The sequence below is a fragment of the Nicotiana tomentosiformis genome, chromosome 6 (assembly GCF_000390325.3).
Source record: "Nicotiana tomentosiformis chromosome 6, ASM39032v3, whole genome shotgun sequence".
Classification (NCBI taxonomy): domain Eukaryota; kingdom Viridiplantae; phylum Streptophyta; class Magnoliopsida; order Solanales; family Solanaceae; genus Nicotiana; species Nicotiana tomentosiformis.
Genome location: NC_090817.1, coordinates 24,244,555 through 24,265,099, shown reverse-complemented (window position 1 = coordinate 24,265,099; position 20,545 = coordinate 24,244,555). Strand labels below are relative to the sequence as shown.

General features: G+C 39.7%; 1 long non-coding RNA gene and 1 pseudogene across 1 annotated transcript; one reads left to right on the top strand and one right to left on the bottom strand.

The window, feature by feature from the left end:
- Positions 1–879: 879 nt before the first annotated feature.
- On the bottom strand, positions 880–1,326 carry LOC138893690 (uncharacterized; annotated as a pseudogene).
- Positions 1,327–19,733: 18,407 nt separating this feature from the next.
- Positions 19,734–20,241, top strand: LOC138893292 (uncharacterized). The gene is made up of 2 exons (XR_011408410.1): positions 19,734–19,851; positions 20,103–20,241. It is a non-coding gene; the product is annotated as an uncharacterized lncRNA (long non-coding RNA).
- Positions 20,242–20,545: the final 304 nt, after the last annotated feature.

The window sequence follows — 20,545 nt, the reverse complement described above, 5'->3', positions numbered from 1 at the left end:
AACTCCCCACATATCTGCTGTCATCGCAAATACGATGATTAGTTTGCAAATGTGAACATTGGAACTTCGCTAAAGCAATCAAATGATCGTAAATGCGATCTCTACTGTTCCCAAGCCATCTTCGCAATTGCAAACAAAATGTTCCAAAATGCGATCATAACATTCCAGACCAAACATCACAAATGCGATCCCCTACCTCGCAAATGCGAGGTCTGCAGACCACACCAACAACAGATGGTCATCAGCTATTTTTCTAAGTCCAAAATCAGTCCGTAGCCTATTCAAAACTCACCCGAGCCCCCCGAGCTCCAAACCTAACATGCACACAAGTGTAATAATATCATACGAACTTGCTCGCATGATCAAAATACCAAAGTAACAGTTAGAACTACGAATCGAACATCAAAATGAATGAAATTTTTAAATAAACTCAAGAACTTGCCAGTTTACAACCGGACGTCTGAATCACGTCAAATCAGCTTTATTTTATCAGTGTTTTAAAAGGCGTGAGCGTAGCGAGACATTTTACATATGTCTCAGTGAGGCGTAATCCCTAGGCATTTTTTTCAAACAAGAGCCGATACAATAAATAAATCTAAGTGAACCAGCCTCACATCAAAGTAAAGCAATCACTAAGGCCAATTTGTTAATAATAGAGAAGATGGACATTTCATACATGACTCTCTCTAGCAATAACTTAGCTCAGGAACAAAACTACTAGTTGGCAAAAATACCTAGGATTACAAAAAGAGGTTGAGGGTGGGGCATACAGGCAAGGTGAGGAAGACAGACAAAATAAGAAGTATTGTATCTTTATTCATCATCTTGGACTTTGGACTTCTTTTTCTTCTTTTTAACTTCGCTTGCAGCTTAGAGTTCCTATCCATTTTCCTCCTTCTCTTTCTTCTTTGTTGTTCCATCCTCAGGCATACCATTGGTCTGATCCACTTCATGCTCTGGCTCCTGTTCTGTTTTCCGCTTCTTCTTTTCAGACTTTGGTTCCTCAGAGGCATCACCATTTGTGACAAGTGGCTTATCCTCAATCTTGGGTTGAGCATATTCTACCACCTCAACTTTGGATTTCTTTTTCTTGCTTTTCTTTGTTGAAGGCTCATCAACATCCATTTTTATATCTTTGCCTTCGACTGTTTCAATAGCATATTTCATCACATCTATGTTTTTCCTTGGTGCAACCCCCTTGTCATAAAAGACTAGACGCTCCTCAACTTGTTCATGGAGTTTTTCTCCAAAAGTAGTAGTACTCGTATTTAAGAAACAGTCTAGGCGAGAAGCAATCGAACATTTGTTTGCAAGATAACGAGCCATTCGACCTTTGTTACGAGCAGATGTACGGCCGATGAAGGAAGAATGGACTATGAGTCCATATTTTGGTGTATTTCCCTTGGTTTTCAAGGCCCTGAAACATGGGGCGTAAGCCCCATGGGTATTTAATTTTTAATATTTTGATAAAATAATATAATATCATTAAATAATTATAAACATGTAAAATTGCATAAAAATTATATATATATATATATATATATATATATATATATATGTGTGTGTGTGTGTGTGTGTGTGTGCGCGCGCGCGCGCGCGCTCCACCCCCATAAAAAAATAGTCAAAACAATCTATTATACGCTACTTACAAGCACTAGTAACTTGAGTCGAAAAGAATATTGCTTTATACACGGATGAACAAAAAGGATGACTAAACTGCAACTTGAACTTTGAACATGCTACTACGAAGGAGAATGAAGTTCTCTTTGTATTAGTAAAAAAAATAAAATTTGAGTATTCGTTACTTTTGGGAGATATTATGTCACGACCCAAAATCCAACTAGTCGTGATGGCGCCTAACCCATCCCGTTAGGTAAGACAATTTTCAACTAACCAATTTCAATAATAATTATTAAAGAAATTTAAGTGAATAAAGATCCTGATCTTATACAATCTCCAAGAACTAGTAGTACAAATCATGAGCTTCTAAGAATAGAGTATACAAAAGCGGAAATGAAATAAATACATAGTCTGTTTGAATAATACATAAACAGAGCTTTTATAAATCTAAGGCTACCCTGAACAAGAGGCAGCTACAACAGGAACGCAGGTACATCTTCAAGTCCTGCAACCATCGAGAATAGCAACAACAACATCCAACATCGGCACGCAATGTGTAGAAGTGTAGTATCAGTACAACCGACCCCATGTACTGAGTAAGTAACAAACCTAGCCGTAGGTTAAAAGTAGTGACGAGCTTCTACCAAGGTCGGGTACAAAACCAATAGTCCACAACAATCCATAACAACATAAAGCAAATAATACCCGAAGTAACTCAGGGATAAAATACTCAGCCAAATAATGATTTCAAAAATAGTAGTTCTTTCTTTCAAATACATCAGTGAAAACCCAAATCATTTGCCGAAGTTTCCAATAATATGATTAGTTTGAAAACAATAAATTTCTCCAAAAATCTTTTAAATAATAAATAATATGTTTCATTTTCCTTCTAGATAACTCGTGTAAAACAAATGCATCACTATGCCCATCGGTCAAAATGTGTGAGAAATCATGAATGATGTGATGTTGTACAGCATGAGGAAAAATACATCTCTATGCATGTATGTCATGTGTGCATGCCAATGCGATGCAATTCAGTGATAAAATCATAAACAGCCCATCGGGCAGAACATCACTCATATACAGCCCCTCAGGCAAACCTCACAGTCACTCGTGCCACTCGGGCATACTTCACAATCACTCTTGCCACTCGGGCATACCTCACAATAACTCTTGCCACTCGGGCATACCTCGCAATCACTCATGCCTCCCAGTCACTCAGCACTCGGCACTCACACTCAGTAGGTACCTGCGTTCACTGGGGGTGTGTACAGACTCCGGAGGGGCTTCTTCAGCCCAAGCGCTATAATCTGCACGGACAACTCACGTGCTGCACGGACAACTCACGTGCTATAATAATAAATTATGCTACAGGCGGGCAGCCCCGATCCACACTCATCCTCACAATCAGGCCCTCAACCGATATCAAACATGCTGCGGTGTGCAGCCCGATCCCATAAATATCCTAACAAATAAGTCCCTCAGCCTCACTCAGTCATAAACCTCTCAAGCCACTCGGGCATTTCAGTAAAACAGGGTATTCAGCCCAAAACATTTATATGTATCAAAATAGAGTCATAAAATAGAGTTATGATATGCAATGAAATGAATATGACTGATTATGAATTTTCAATTTAAAACAAATAATTCACTGCAATATGACCTCTGTGGGTCCCCATAATACTGGCACATAGCCCCAATCATGATTTTTAATATGCTTTTCAGCTTAATTTCTCTAACTCATAAAATGCATGAAAAAATGCCAAGATCATTTACTACAAAATTCCACAGAAACAATTATGTCACAATTTCTATAGTGCACGCCCACACGCCCGTCACCTATCATGTGCGTCACCTCCTAACAATTCACGAAATATATATATTCAGGGTTCATACCCTCAACTCCAAGATTAGAAGAGTTACTTACCTCGAACAGGCCAAATCCAATATCGAGCAAGCTAAGGAATGCTCCAGAAATTCCATTCTGCGCGTATCAACTTCCAAATGGATCGAATCTAGTCACAATGATTTGACTCAGTCCACACAATTTATAAGAATTAATTCCATATCAAAACGCTAATATTTTCCATAAAAATCTAAAATTACGCCCCAAAACTCACCCGTGGGGCCCACGTATCGAAATCCGACAAAACTCATAAAATACGACAACCCGTCCAATTACAAGTTCAACCATACTAACTTCACTCAAATCCTATTCCAAATCGGTATTCAAACTTAAAAAGTTCATTTTGTGACATTATAGAAATTTCCTTCTATTTCTCTTGAAGATTCAATAATCTTACACCAAAAATGAAGATTAATTCATGGAATATAATCACAAGGGAGTTAAGAACACTTATCCCAAGTTGTGTGGAAAATTTCCTCTCCAAAATCACCCAACCCGAGCTCCAAAATCCGAAAATGGGTGAAAATGTTGAACCCTCGAATTTTAAGGTTCTGCCCCAACGATTTGCGCACTTGCGGACAAGATTTTCGCACCTGCGGACAAGATTTGCGCACATGCGCATCCGCTTTTGCGGACAAAAATGCACGTCTGCGGAAACAGCCAGCCCTCTAAAATCTCGCAACTGCGGTGCCATTCTTGCATCTGCGGGCTTGCAGGTGCGCATTCCCCTTCGCACCTGCGGTCGCCTCACGCCAGCCCCAGTCCGCATATGCGCCAACACCTTCGCCCCTGCGGCCTCGCAAATGCGGCAAATTCCTCGCACCTACAAGCACTGCCTAGTTCCACACTTGGCCGCTTCTGCGGCTGATCTCGCACACATGCGGCTTCTCACCTGCGATCAAAAGCTTCGCAGGTGCGATCACACCAGTAGGCAACAGTTCCAGCATTTTCTTAAGTCCAAATTTGATCCGTTAACCGTCAGAAACTCACCTGAGGCCCCCGGGACCTCAACTAATTGTATCAACAAGTCCCATAACATAACACGGACCTACTCGAGGCCTCAAATCACACCTAATAACATCAAAACGACAAATTACTCCTCAATTCAAAATCAACGAATTTTGAACTTTCAAATTCTACATCTTGTGCCGAAACACATCAAATCAATCCGGAATGACTTCAAATTTTTCGCACAAGTCACATTTCACATTATGGACCTATTTCAATTTTCAGAATCAGATTCCGATCTCGATATCAAAAAGTCAAACTCCCGGTCATACTTTCCAAAAATTTAACTTTCGGCAATTCAAGCCAAATTCCACTACGGACCTCCAAATAATATTTCGGACACGCTCCTAAGTCCAAAATCACCATACAGAGCTATTGAAATCATCAAAATTTGAATCTGAGGTCGTTTACACATAAGTCTGCATCCGGTCACTATTTTAACTTAAGCTTTAAAACTTGGAACTAAGTGTTCCAATTCCTTCCAAAATCTCACCGAACCCGAACCAATTACCCCGGCAATTCACACAACAACTGTAAAGTATAATTTGAGCAGTAAATGGGAAAATGGGGTTGTAATACTAAAATAGATCAGTCGGGTCGTTACATATTAGTAGACTAGCGGACAGGCTAAAGAATTGAGAAAGACCATAAATTAGGGGTTCAATTAATTAAAAAGTTCTTGATTTTTAAATTTAATACATTTCAGCTCCGTTTTAAAACTTTTGAGTAATTACAAGTTGACTTTTGAGAATTTGGGTATTATATGAAGACTTATTCAATAAATTTTATTTTAATTTGAAAAAATATCTAAGACTTATGCATCACTACAAAAACGCGCCACACATACTGGGCGTACACGCCGAACGCTCGAGCGTATGCCCCGAATTGCTGGGCATACGCCTCTTGAGACTTTCGCCTCACACCATAGCCTCGGGGCATTTTTGGTGCGCCTCGCCCCAGGTCTCGCCTCGGGCCTCGCCCCAAAAACACCTTTTAAAACATTGTGTTTTACACCAAATTTTGTAAACAAGTTATAAATGGTGAAATGAACCTATTCGAAGTTCCGGAACTGAAATCTGAACCAGGTAGCAACAAAGTCAACCTACGGTCAAACTTAGGAATTCTTTAAGCCTTCAAATTAATTGTTTTCAACAAACTAAGTTAATTCAAGTTAGGGACTTCTGAATTCAATTTCGGACATAAGCAGACCATCAAAATACAGGTCCGTGTCCGTTTACATAAAATGTTGACCTTAGTCCTTTACTCATTTCTTAAATTTTTCACATAAATATTTTTTGAAAAAAGACTCGAACTGCGCACACAAATCTAGGAATGCTAAACGGAGCTAGTCGAGGTCTCGGAACACATAAATAAAGGCTAAAACTCAAAATGACCTGTTAGGTCATCACATTCTCCACCTCTAAAATAAATGTCTGTCCTCGAACGGACATAGAAAGGTATCTGGACTTGTGAAAAGGTGAGGATATCTACTCTGTATATCGGACTCAGACTCCCACGTAGCTGCCTCGATCGGCTAACCTCTCCACTGCACTCTAACTAAAGGATAACTCTTAAACCTCAACTTCCGGACTTACCGGGCTAGAATGGGCACCGGCTTCTCCTCATAAGTCAAATCGTAGTCCAATTGGATTGAGCTGAAATCTAAAACATGGGACGGATCACCGTAATACTTCTGGAGCATGGACAAATGGAACACTGAATGGACTGCTGATAAACTAGGTGGCAATGCAAGCCTGTAGGCCACTTTACCCACTCTCTCAAGAATCTCAAAGGGTCTGATATACCTAGGGCTCAACTTGTCCTTCTTTCAGAACCTCATCACACCCTTCATGGGTGAAACCCAACGTAGTACCCTCTCTCCAGCCATGAATGCAACATCACAAACTCTTCGATCGGCATAACTCTTTTGCCTAGACTGAGCTGTGCGAAGTCAATCCTGAATCATCTTGACCTTTTCCAAGGCACCCAGAACCAAATTAGTACCCAACAATCGAGCCTCTCCCGGCTCGAACCAACCAACTGGCGAACGACACTACCTCATGTATAATGCCTCCTAGGGAGCTATCTAAATACTCTACTGGTAGCTATTATTGTAGGCAAACTTCGCAAGCGGCAAGAACTGATTCCAAGAACCCCCGAAATCCATAACGCAAGCGTGAAGCATATCCTTCAATATCTGAATGGTACGCTTAGACTGTCCGTCCGTCTGGGATGAAATGTTGTACTCAACTCAACTCGGTTTCCTAACTCCCGTTGTACGGCCTCCTAAAGTGCGAGGTGAACTGCGTACCTCGATCAAAAATGATGGACACTAGCACACTGTGAAGATGGACGATCTCATGGATATAGATCTCAGCCAACCGCTCTAAAGAATAGGTAACTGCCACTGGAATGAAATGTGCCAACTTGGTCAACCTGTCCACAATGACCCATACTGCGTCGAATTTCTTTTGAGTTCATGGAAGCCCAATAAAAAAATCCATGGTAATACACTCCCACTTTCACTCAGGAATCTCAAGCATCTGAAGCAAACCACCAGGCCTCTGATGCTCGTACTTTACTTAATGACAATTCAAACATCGAGATACATATACAACTATATCATTCTTCATTCTTCTCCACCAATAATGCTGCCACAAATCTTGATACATCTTGGCGGCACCCGTGAATACCGCGAGCTATGGACCTCCTCAAGAATCAACGCACGAAGCCCAACCACAATGGGCACACAAATACAACCCTGCATCCGCATCACCCCATCATCTCCAATAGTAACCTCCTTAGAACCAATGTGCCGCACTGTGTCCTTAAGGACAAGCAAATGGGGGTGGTCATACTGACGCTCTCTGATGCGCTCATACAAAGAAGATTGAGAGACCGTGCAAGCTAGATAACGATTAGGCTTCGTAACAACTAACCTCACGAACTGATTGGCCAAAGCCTGAACATCTGATGCTAGCGGCCTCTCCCCAACTGGAATATACGCAAGGCTACACATACTCACAACCTTTCTACTCAAGGCATCAACTACCACATTGGCCTTCCCGGGATGATACAAAATGATGATATCATAGTCTTTCAACAGATCCAACCACCTCTTCTACCTCAAGTTGAGATCCTTCTGCTTGAACAAATACTGTAGACTCCGATGATCCATGAATACCTCACACGACACGCCGTAGAGATAGTACCTCAAAATCTTCAGTGCATGAAAAATGCCTGCCAACTCTAGGTTATGAAAACACTAAATGTGGATACTGTGGATGAAAACCCCTCCATGTACCGGCAATAATAACCCGCAAAACCTAGAAAACACCTAATCGATGTAGCTAAAGTAGGTCTAGGTGAATTCTGAATTGCCTCAATCTTCTTAGGATCCACTTTTATGCCCTCGGCCGATACATCATGCCCCAAAAAGGCGACCGACTCTAACTAAAACTCACACTTTGAAAACATGGCATATATGACTATCTCTCAGAGTTTGTGGTATGATCTGAAGATGTTGCTCATGCTCCTCTAGACTGCAGGATTAGATCAAGATATCATCAATGAACACGATCACGAAAGAATCCAAACAGGGCTTGAATACCCGGTTCATCAAATCCATAAATGTTGTTGGGGCATTTGTCAACCCAAATGACATCACTAGGAACTCATAATACCCATACCGAGTCTGAAAAGACATCTTAGGGACATCTGATGCCCTAATCTTCAACTGATGGTAGCCAGACCTCAGATCAATCTTCAAAAACACCTTGGCACCCTGAAGCTCATCAATTAAGTCATCAATCCTCGGCAACGGATACATGTTCTTGATAGTGACTTTGTTCAATTGCCGATAGTCTATACACATCCTCATCGAACCATCTTTCTTCTTCACGAACAACACGGGCGCACCCTAAGGTGAGACACTATGTCTAATGAATCCCTTATCAAACAAATATTGCAACTTTTCCTTCAATTCCTAACTCTAGCGGGGTCATACGGTATGGTGGAATAGAAATGGGCTGAGTGCCCGGAGCCAGATCAATACATAAGTCAATATATCTGTCGGGTGGTATCCCTGGAAGATCTGCAGGAACCACCTCTAGAAACTCACGCACAACAGGTACTGAATCCATGGAAGGAACCTCTGCACTCGAATCACGAACATAGGCCAAATATGCTAGACATCCCTTCTCGACCATATGTCGAGCCTTCGTATAAGAAATAACCTTGCTGGTAGAATGGTCAGGAGTCCCTCTCCACTCTAATCGAGGCAACCCTGGCATAGCTAAGGTCACTGTCGTGGCGTAACCATCCAATATAGCATGATAAGGTAACAACCAGTCCGTGCCCAAAATAACATCAAAGTCTACCATATCAAGAAGTAGGAGATCTATACTAGTCTCAAGACTCCCAATAGAATCACACACGAGCAATAGACATGATCTACAATAATAGAATCTCCCACAGGCATGGACACATACATATGAGCACTTAAAGAATCACGAGGCACAACAAGATATGAAGCAAAATAGGATGACACATAGGAATAAGTAGAGCCTAGATCAAATAGAACTGAAGTATCTCTATGGAAAACTGGAACAATACATGTGATGACGGCATCAGATGACTCGGCCTTAGGTCTAGCTGGGAATGCATAAGATCGAGGCTGGGGTCCACCACTCTGACCTCCGTCTATCGGATTGCCTCTAGTTGGCTATCCTTCACCTCTAATGGCTTGAACTCCACCTCTGGCAGCCTGACCCCTGCCCCTAGCTGGCTGAGTGGGTGGTGAAGCAACCGGTGCCGGGACCATGGCATGAGAACTCTGATGTGGCAGCCTGCTCAACAATCTCGGACAAAACCTACTGATGTAACCAGTACCCCCACACTCAAAACACCCATCTTGTTATTGTGGCTGCTGAAGCTGAAACTGACCCAAACGGGCAGGATAACCACATGGGTAGCTCTGGATCGGAGGCGCACTAATAAGAGTTGATGGTGCATTGTAGGCTGGCTTCCCAAAATGAGATACATAAGGACCACGACTCCCCGAAGCACTACGAGATGCCTGAAGCACTGACTAAAATAGCCTGGAATGATGGCCTCTACCAAAAGTACCCCTGCCTCCAGATGAGGCACCACTAAAATCATCGGAATGACAAGGCCTCTTATCAGACATCATCCCATCTCCTGACCACGAACCATCTCAATCCGTCTAGATATATCTACGACCCTCTGGAAGGAAATATCATCTTCAATCTTGTTGGCCATCTGTAGTATGATATTGAAAGTGAGCCCATCAATAAATCTCCCCACTCTCTCCCTCTTAGTTGGGAGTAAAACAATGGCATGGCGAGCTAGGTCCACAAATTGAGTCTCATACTAGGTAACCATCATACTACCCTACTAAAGACGCTCAAACTCTCTGCGGTAATCCTCTCTCAGGGCGACAGGAATAACTTCTCTAGAAATAGCTGTGAAAATGGATCCCAGGTAAGTGCAAGCGAATCAGCTAGTCTAGTCAACATATAATCTCTCCACCATCTCTTGGCAGAACCAGTCATCTGAAGCAATTCAAAGTCGGCCCCATTTGTCTCAACAATACCCATGTTGCACAACACTTTGTGGCAATGATCCAGGTAATCTTGTGGGTCCTCAAAAGGTGCACCACTGAAATGAACAGGAAAGAGCTAGGTAAACTTATCCAGCCTCAACAAGGTCTCAGAAGACATAGCGGGTCTATCACCGACCTGTGCCGCAACAACCGGCTGAACCACCACAACTGGCTGGGCTGTTGGAGTTTGATATAGGGGAGTCTCCTGCTCCGCGGTGTGAGTAGCAGGAGTCTGTGCTCCTCCTCCAGCCCGATAGATGGCTGGTGCCACCGAAAATGCACCAGTCTGAGCCATACTCTCCATAAGGCCCACCAAGCGGACTAGAGCATCCTGAAGCACTAGAGTGGCTATGAATCCCTCCAGGACCTGAGTTGGTCCGACAGGCACGGTCTGGGCTAGGACCTCCTTCTCATGATCAATCTGAGGCTCCACTACGGGTGCTACTACTCGAGCTCTGTCTCTACCTCGGCCTCTAGATCGACCTCGACCTCGTCCTCTACCCCTGGTAGTAGCTGTCACAGGGGGCTCCGGCTCCTGTCCATCTACAGATGTTATGCGTGTTCTAGCCATCTGTGAGAGAACAAGAATAGAATGGTTCAATCATCAATGATAGAATTAGATCGCACGATAGAGAAGGAAAGAAGTAAAATTTTCCTACCTTTCCACTAAAATTTGCCTCCAAACTAATTGAATCTAACCAAAATCGACTTAATATCAACAAACAATGCTTGGGAAATCAATTACAATAGTTAAAGCTAAGATCTTTACACATTTTCTAAATAGTCAACCCGGAGCCCGCCCCGTCAAACCCCGGGTCCAATGGTAGATTCCGACTACCCATGACCCCACAAGTTCATATATATGATTAGTTTTAAAATTTGAGTCCAAATCAACTCTCAAAACTCAATTTCTTTTTTTTTCAAAAACTTAACAAGGTTTCACAAAATTTCACTTTGATTCCTATGATTTTGATGTTGAAATCTAAGATAGATTGATGGAATATGATTAGAAGTGGATTAGAATCACTAACCCAAAGTTTGTAGATGAAATTCCTTCTTCAAAATCGCCACCTACAGAGCATATGGTTCCAAAATATGAAAATGAGGCTAAAAATTTCGTCTCTCAGCTTTTTGTCCAGGTGCAAATGTATCGAACCCCGCAAATGCGAAGAAGTCATCGCAAAAGCGAACTCCCCACATATCTGTTGTCATCGCAAATGCGAATATTGGAACTTCACAAAAGCGATCAAATGATCGCAAATGCGATCTCTGCTGTTCCCATGCCATCTTCGCAATTGCGAACAAAATATTCGCAAATGCGATCATTACAATCCATGCCAAACATCGCAAATGCGATCCCCCACCTAGCAATTGCGAGGTCTGCAGACCACACCCGCAACAGAGGGTCATCAGCTATTCTCCAAAGTCCAAAATCAGTCTGTAGCCTATCCGAAACTCACCCGAGCCCCTTGGGCTCCAAACCAAACATGCACACAAGTGTAATAACATCATACGAACTTGCTCGCGCGATCAAAACGCCAAAATAATACTTAGAACTACGAATCAGGCATAAAATAAATGAAATTGTCAAAGAAACTTAAGAACTTGCCAATTTACAACTGGACATCTGAATCACGTCAAATCAACTTCGTTTTACACCAAATTTTGCAGACAAGTCATAAATGGTGAAATGAACCTATTCCAAGTTCTGAAACTTAAATGCAAACTAGGTAGCAACAAAGTCAACCTACGGTTAAACTTAGAAATTCTTTAGGCCTTCAAATTACTAGTTTTCAACAAACCACGTTAATTCAAGTTAGGGACTTCCGAATTTAATTCCGGACATACGCTCAAATCCCAAATCGCGATACGGACCCACCGAGACCGTCAAAACACAGGTCCGGGTCCATTTATATAAAATATTCACCGTAGTCAACTCAAGTCATTTTAAAGACAAAATTTCATATCTTCTTAAATTTTTCACATAAAAATTTTCTGAAAAAATACTCGGACTGTGCACGCAAATCGAAAAATGCTAAACGGAGTTAATCGAGGTATCGAAATATGGAAATAAAGATTAAAACATAAAATGACTTGTCGGGTCATCACATTAAAGGTAGGTAAACCATACTTCTTGAATCTCTCAAGCCTCTTCTACTATTCATTTTATGCCCCTCACCTGACCTCAGGCTGAACCGAAATAATAGGTTGTACTGGCATAATACCAGAAACCTGACCAAAGTGAGCCCGCTGCTATGGAGTACGGGCGGCGGGAGTCTGAGCTCCTCCCCCAATCTGCGAAGTAGCTGGTGCCACTGGGATCAATCCCTCTTGAGCCAATGTACCAAACATGCTGAGGAACTGCGCTAAAGGATCTCCTGAAGTCCGGGAGTAACAACAGGCGCCTCCGGTGCCTGTCCCCCAATCGGAGCGACCGGTGGCTCCTCCGCTGCTGCTCTGGCAAGTGCTCTAGCTGCGGCACGTGCCCCTCCTCTGACTCTATCTCGGCCCCGGCCTCTCGCGGCTCTAGCAGGGGGCGCGGGTATTTACTCATCTGATCCGGTAGTACGTGTCCTCACCATCTGTAATAGAATAGAGATAAAAAAGGCTCAAACTTCGAAATCAACAAATCCGCACAACAGGAAATGAAAGAAGTGGAATTTCCTAATAGTTCCATAGCATCTCGAAGATAAGTACAGACATTTTCGTACCAATCCGCAAGACTCCGCTAAACTTGCTCGTGACTCGTAGAACCTACTCTTTGATGATCATCAGGATTTTGTATTACTTAGGACAAAAGTTTACTGGAGTGGAGGGCGGAGCTATGTGATTTAAAGGAAGTTCAATTGAATCTCCTTTTTGAAATTTTGTTTTCAATTGAATCTCCTTTTTGAAATTTTGTTTTTAATAAATAGATAACAAGTTCTGTTTTTTTTTTTTTAATAATGTATTTGGTGAATTCCCTTTATACAAGAGAAGCTTCAAATTTAATGTCTTTGGTGTATTAAACATTCTTTTCGTTCACAAATTTGCATCTTACGTGTGATATTCTTTTCGCTCACAAATTTGCATCCTAGGTGTGATATTCCATCAAGTTTTAAAATGTCCTTATCAAATCCGACATTGATGGTAGTGAAGTAAAGAAGAGCTGACTTGAATTTCTTGTTGAGAAATCAAGTGCTGATAACAATATTCAACCACTTGCGGGCTTAATGCTCGTATCACGTGAAGTGTTTTCGATCTTCTTTCTAACTTTTGAGCTAGCGAATTCATGTCTATAACTCTTCTCATCAACTTCCTCGATGAAGCGTTTTTATTCACCGAGGTCCTTCAGGTTCTTAACTAGTGCATTGATGACATTCTCATTGCGGATTTAACTTATATATGCTAGCAATAATAAGAATTTTTAAATTATTGTATTTTAATTTGTTATAGAAGATGACTTACCTTATCTTCCAACAAGTTTTTAAATCCACTTTATTATGATCCTGTTTGATTTAGGTTGACTTGAAGAGGACATTGTGAAGATATAATTAAATAAATTGAAAGTGTATGGGAGACTCCCACTGACACGACTAGATTATAGGACTTAAAATAATAAAGGAAGAAGGTTTATGTAATAGTATTTGAAATCACAAGTAAGGAATGTTATACTTTACAAATCAAAACCCTTAGCGAAATGTGCAATTCTTCCTAAATTATATGATCAACTAACATGTTATATACGAAATATACGAAAATAAAAGAATATATGAACAAGTAGAGATGCATATATAGGACTTCTCAGACTTGACCCTAAAATCTCATTGTGTATTCGAGAAATCAAGGATTTGCAAGGACATTCGAATCAAAGAAGAATCGGGTCAAAATATGGTGCAGAAAAAATCAATCGATATTAATATAATCCCGCTGTGCATTTGAGAAGTCTAGAATTTGTGAGGACGCCCAAATCAAAGAATAGGCATGTCAAATAATGAGCTAAAAAAAAAGGAAAACCAAAAAAGATATTAATAGGTAAACACTCATAATCCAAGTTTGACACTTGGAGTTGAATGCTAAGTTTGAAACATAAATTTTCCCATGCATCGCTTTCACCTTCTGTCCATAAATCTTAAGGTACAGATAATGTAAAAGGATTGAAAGAGATTTGTTTGAGTGGTAAGTTCTTGAAAGAACATGGATATATTTCCACATATAATCATCGAACGCTACTCTCACTAGAACAAAATCACAAAACAATATTTTGTTACATTAAAGTAGCTAAGCTATTATGACTTGTTCATAAAAATATAAATCATGGGATGCTTTGCAAGCATGAGAACTCTACATCAGAAAATGCAAAAAGTTTCACCCGTGCAAAAAATTGGCTGCCCATATTTGAAACAATAGACGATTAAAAAATATTTAAACGAAACCAAAAAACAAGGATGCCTGCATATGCAACAAAAGAAAAGAAAAAGAACCAGAGGTGGGGGGTTCTTCTCTTTGGATTTTACACACCATCCCCCACCTCACGCTTTTATATTTTGGATGTCAAGAAAAACAATAAGTAGATATGCAAACAATATGAACATAATCCTGCGCTGCCCGTCTTGATAGCATACTCATGGCCCTTCTGCAAATGGTTAAACTGAAGTATTGTGGAAGAAAAACCGCAATAGCATATGTACCTAAGTTATTAAATGGACCAACACCTCATAAAAAGATAACCCATAGTTAATTGTTCGACATTTCATGTACAACTCAAAGTCCAAAGCAAGAATGGGGGAACAGATTACATCCTGATTGCCTGAACGAGATCATACAGTCCTAGCAACTATTTTATTTCAGGTGAATAGACACGATCCCAACATCAGTGCGATCATTCACCAACTTTCTGCAAAGAGATTCAAGTAAATCAGAGCAGGTATATAGAGAAAATATCAAATTTCAAGTAGCTTGAGAAAAACAGCTTTTATCAAGGTGAAAAAAGTACCCATATACTGTTGGGCTCAACCAGCACGAAATATTCTTACACGATGTGATATTGTCCGATTTACAATTTTCCCTAAAAAGCCTCATACCATTAGGAGATCCCTACACCTTATACGTAGGCTCCCAATCTTTTCAACTACCAACGTGGGATTTTGTTCGCAAACTCAACATATATACATGATAACATTTGCATGATTAAATTAGCTCTAATATTACAAATAATGGCACCATATCAGCAATCAATTTGTCTGAGGTGTCAGTAAATACAAGTCCAAATTTCAATCAGGTAAAAGCTAGCTAAACTGTTAAATAATAGATATAAAACCTAGCATATTCCACAGGCATTTGCAATAATGGGTGGATAAGAGAGCAAATACTTGTCTCAGTATAGGATATAGAAAGTAAATTTCCTATCTGATTCAAACAAAGTGTTATGGCAAAGTTTTCTAATGAACTTGTTCAATACCAAAAGAAGTGTACCTATTCCTTCTTCTCTTTCTTTCCTCCTGTGAAGAGCTTATAACCTCCATAGAAAGCCAAACCCCAACCAGTAAGAGAGACGATCACAAACTGCACTAGATGTCAGTTCATAATCAAACTTCAAGTTTATGATGTACACCATCTCCAAGTGTTAGTGATTAGCATACACTCAATCAAATTCTGATAATGTTACACCCAAAAGAATATAAAGAGTGATGCAATCAACAATTACAGTGTCTGCACAAACCGGTACTAATAGAGTAATAAATAGCTTTTGGATGCACTTCAACTGCACAAATGTGAAAGTATGTTGCTGCTGATTCCAAACTATCTTCTTTGTTCTATGTAAGGTTAGAAAATGCCACCATGTCTGAACAACAACAACACAACTCCACCAAATATACTGACAGATCAAATCACAGATAATGGAGATGATACTTTCAGAAAAGATGATGGAGAATTGATCAAAACAATTGCAAGTAACTGAAACAATTCATCAAATTATTACCCTTCAAGCTCTATTTACGACATTCGGTTTTTTATAGTCCCCAGCCGTCTCCAACATCACATGAAAACACATGACAAATTTTAAGGGTAAAAATGAGAAAAATAATTTCTTAAATAAAAGAAGAAAGTGTCTCAACCGTCAACAAACATTTCTGGCATCATCTCTTATCCCTCCGCCTACAACTCCCTACAGAGAATCTGGAATTAGACACCCCTCCATCAACCTCCTCGATGGCCATCACAAACTCCTCTCCCTCCCTCAAGCTGTTTCTGTCCACCATTTTTCAACAAGCATCCACCCCAACTCCAATCCCAACACATGTTGTAGCTACCAATTTTCCCAACTTATTAAAATACAAAAGTCCCTGCTTCTGTACTGAAGGTTTACGAGCTTTTTGAGAAAAACCTGGCAAATGTTTTGCAAGATTTTGGAACAATAAGTTTGAAGTGGCTAGTAATCACTACCCCAATAGATTCTCTTTTCTTCATGGATACGAATCACATTCACCACCAGGGGGCCAATGGTTTTATCCCCACTTTTCCTCCAAACCATCTCTCATCACTGCTGAAAAACCTATTCCAAACTGCCGCCATTGGCAATCTTGAGAGGTTGGATGTTATGGTAGGATAAGGAGGGTTAGGGCAATGAGAATTGGAAGGGAGCTTACGAAGCCAGAGCCCCTAGAGTATTGGGCTATCGGGGAGTAGAATGGTGGCAGGAAGTGAGGAACAAGGGTTGCATGCGCATTTGCAAGAATTCTGCCTTACTAGTTGACGACAGAATGCAGAACTATTGCACAGATGTAGCATTTAATCTTACAAATAGCATCTAACTTCCACTTCACAAGGCACAAGCAATGTCATAAGTACTACCAGAATTAAGGTTTACGGCCACTAAGTGACAGAAGAATTCAAGTACACACGCATATAAGATATTCAGCAGTCCAAGGCTCCAAACAACACAAGCATGATGATAAGATCAAAAAATAACAAGAGAATAAGTCATAAACAGTGAAGAACAGGAAGCTCGATTGTTTCAATGATAGGCAAGATGATGCTAACCACCAAACAAACCCAAGAAAGCTTAAACAAGTAGAAAAGAAAATTGTAAGCATTCTGAAAAACTCACATGCTCTTCTTTCCATTTTGATGGGCTCATTGGGTCCTGCCAAAAGTTCACCTTTGGAGGACCATGATGGTCTGCATCACAAAGAAAAACATTAATGATTTTAGTGAATCACACGAATGCATTATAAAACCATATTTTAAATGCCATAAGCATTAGAAAACCATATTTTAAATGCCATAAGCATTAGAGCTCACATTGTTTGCTTGTGGTAGAACATGACAGACAAAGCCAGGAACTCGATATTAGATTTCTACTCACTGTTTTCCCCATTTTCAAGTCACATTCCAATTTTTCTCAGTTTCAAATTGTTGAAGATAAGGTTCAAAAATATCTTTTCCATCCAATGTGAACTAAGTTTGAATCAGCAAACGGGTTACAAAACTTAACTTGAGCAAAAAGATGGCTATTGATTGCTTTTGTGGTGTTGAACTGCATTCTCAACAAAGACATCTAAAACCTAAACTGAAAGCCCTTCCAAAATGAGATTTTCCTTCCATTTCCAACCTTAATACTTGTGTTAGCTGCCTAAGGTTCCCAAAACATCCATGATGGATTTTCAAACCCAGCCCCTTAAGGGATATTTTTCGTGCACTATTAGCCATCTTGTTTATATTTATCACATATTACTCCATAAGAGTATTCCATAGTATATCTCCGTAGCCAATTTATAAGACGGCTCTTATTATGTGCTTTCAGGTTCCGACTGTCTAATCCACCTTCCTTTTTAATGCTACCGAACAGTGGCGAGCCAGAATTTTCACTAAGGGGTGTCAAAATATAAAGAAGTAAACACACGAATAAATCAAAGGGAGTCAACATATAGTGATATATATATATAAAATAAAAATTACCGAACTATACAGTGTAATTTTCCGGACGAAGGGGTATCAATTGACATCCCTTTGATAAGGTGGCTCTGCCACTGCTACCAAGAGTGTTATCACTTATCTCTATTTCTTGCCAAACAAAATTCCTCCTCATAGAGTCACTTCTTTTTCCCACCTTGTATAGTAAAGGGAATAACAACATGCATCTAGCACATTACCCATCAAGATCACCCTTCCCTATGATGAAAGATATTAACTCCTCCACCTTGCCAATCTTTTTTCACACCTGTCCAAAATCACATCCAAAACTTTCTGATATATTTTTTGAGTCAAGAGACAATCCCAAATAAGTAGTTGGCAATGAACCCACCTCACAACCAAGGATAGCTGCTAAGACCTGAATATTAGTAACTTCTTTGACAAGAAAAAAGCACTCTTTCTCCAATTCACATGTAAGAGAAACAACTTGAAAAATGTTCAAGATCAATCTCAAGTCCCTAACTTGAGCAACATCGGCTTCACAAAAACCAAAGAATCATCAGCATTCAGGAGGTGGGAGATCTTTAGATTGTTACCATCTCAGTTAGACACTTCGCCTTCCATCCAACCATTTCCCCACTTTCAACCTTCAATATGTTATTGAACTCTCCATAGCTATTATATATAAGAAAGCGGCCAGTGGGTCACTTTGCCTTAAACCTCTATCAGAGGGGGCCTTCTAGAGAACTATTGACAAGACTAACTGATACGAAAGTATATAAAATTAATCCATTTATTCCCGAAACCCATATCCTTTAGAATCCTTATAAGATTCCAATGAGATGGTCATACGCCTTTTCAATAGGATCCATGGGACTTGACCTTCAAGCGTGGTGTCCACACATTCATTGGTAGCATCAAAAATCAGACGGCCCTGGATGAAAGCCATATGATGTCCATCCACAAGTTTATCCACCACTTTCTTGAGATAATAATCATGTATACATTGTCTATTGGATTGATTGGTCTGGAATCCCTCGCATCATTATATTTTGGGATCAAAGCCACACATAAAGCATTAAAACTATCGTGAAGAATTCCTAATTTTGAAAATTCTGTACTATCTTCATGATATCATCCTTCAAATTTCAAAATATAACATTTGTGGAAGAAACCCATAAAACCACATCTGGACCAGGGGCTTTAAATGTGGCACACATTTTTAAACTCTCAACCGCTTCATGTTCATCGAACTCTTTCTGCATCCATCCATCTCCCCTTCTGTGATGCTAGAACAACCCAACAGTTAAGTTCATCTCTCTAATTTTCTGTTTCAACACATGATTGCTAATAGAAGAATACATATTCCTCCTTTATCTCATGTGTTTCAGTTATTGTTTCGCCTTGGGTCTCCAGCTTATCAATATGGTTGAACCTTCTGTGTGCATATCCTCTGAATATTACATTTATCTTTACTTAAGCAATGGAGATATACAACGTATTTTTATTGTTTCCAAATGCATTGAGTTGTACGTTCATCATTACTTAAGTATTTTTTTATTGATGGTTGTGATAATTTCTCATTTACATTTGTATCGCCCATATCCCATTTGCTTAAAATTTGAAAGAAAAAATAAAATAAGAATAAAAGAAAAGAAAAGAAAAAAGATGATATAGATACTAAAAATTACATGAATATTAGAGTAAATTAAAATGGCATGCACGATTAGAAATTGGCTGCAATCCACAACAGTAAAAGGCATAATATTATAGAAAATTAATAACAAACTTTACTAGAGTAATACTACCTCCGTTCCAGTTTATGTGAACCTATTTCTTTTTTGGTCTTTTCTAAAAAGAATGACCCCTTTCTAAATTTGGAAATAATTTTGCTTAAACCTACAATTCTATCTTTAATGAAAAACTTTTATAACCACACAAATACTCTGGGCCCCTTTTTGAATTGTTTAGGACCACAAATTCCAAAAGTCTTCATTTTTTCTTAAATTTCGTGCCCAGTCAAACATGTTCACATAAATTGGAACGGAGGGAGTACTATTTTATATATGGACAAAATAAAAAAACAAACGAGCAAAAAAATATTAAGTGAAAAGAAAAAACAATTTAAAGGCACAACATTTTTAAAATATGCATGCAACGAGTTGCAATAAGGTTTTACAACACAAAATGATTTTCTTCCTCCAAAAGTATAGGTTGCAAAAACGTCAAGTTCTATCTTATATTTTAAGCCAAATGACAACGTCAAGTTACAAGAGTATTGGCGTCTCCTCCTATGATTTCCGTTTGTGTATCCTCTTGTGTACTTGGCTCAACATTTAAACCAGACAAAAAGTAACTCTTTGAGTCTCAACCATTGAATAGGTTGAATTGAGATGGAGGTCAGGTTCAACAGGCAAATTTAGCTATTTAGATCTATTTGAATTGTTTTATCTAGTAGCCATGTTTAGTTCAATATTTAAAAAGGTTAAGCC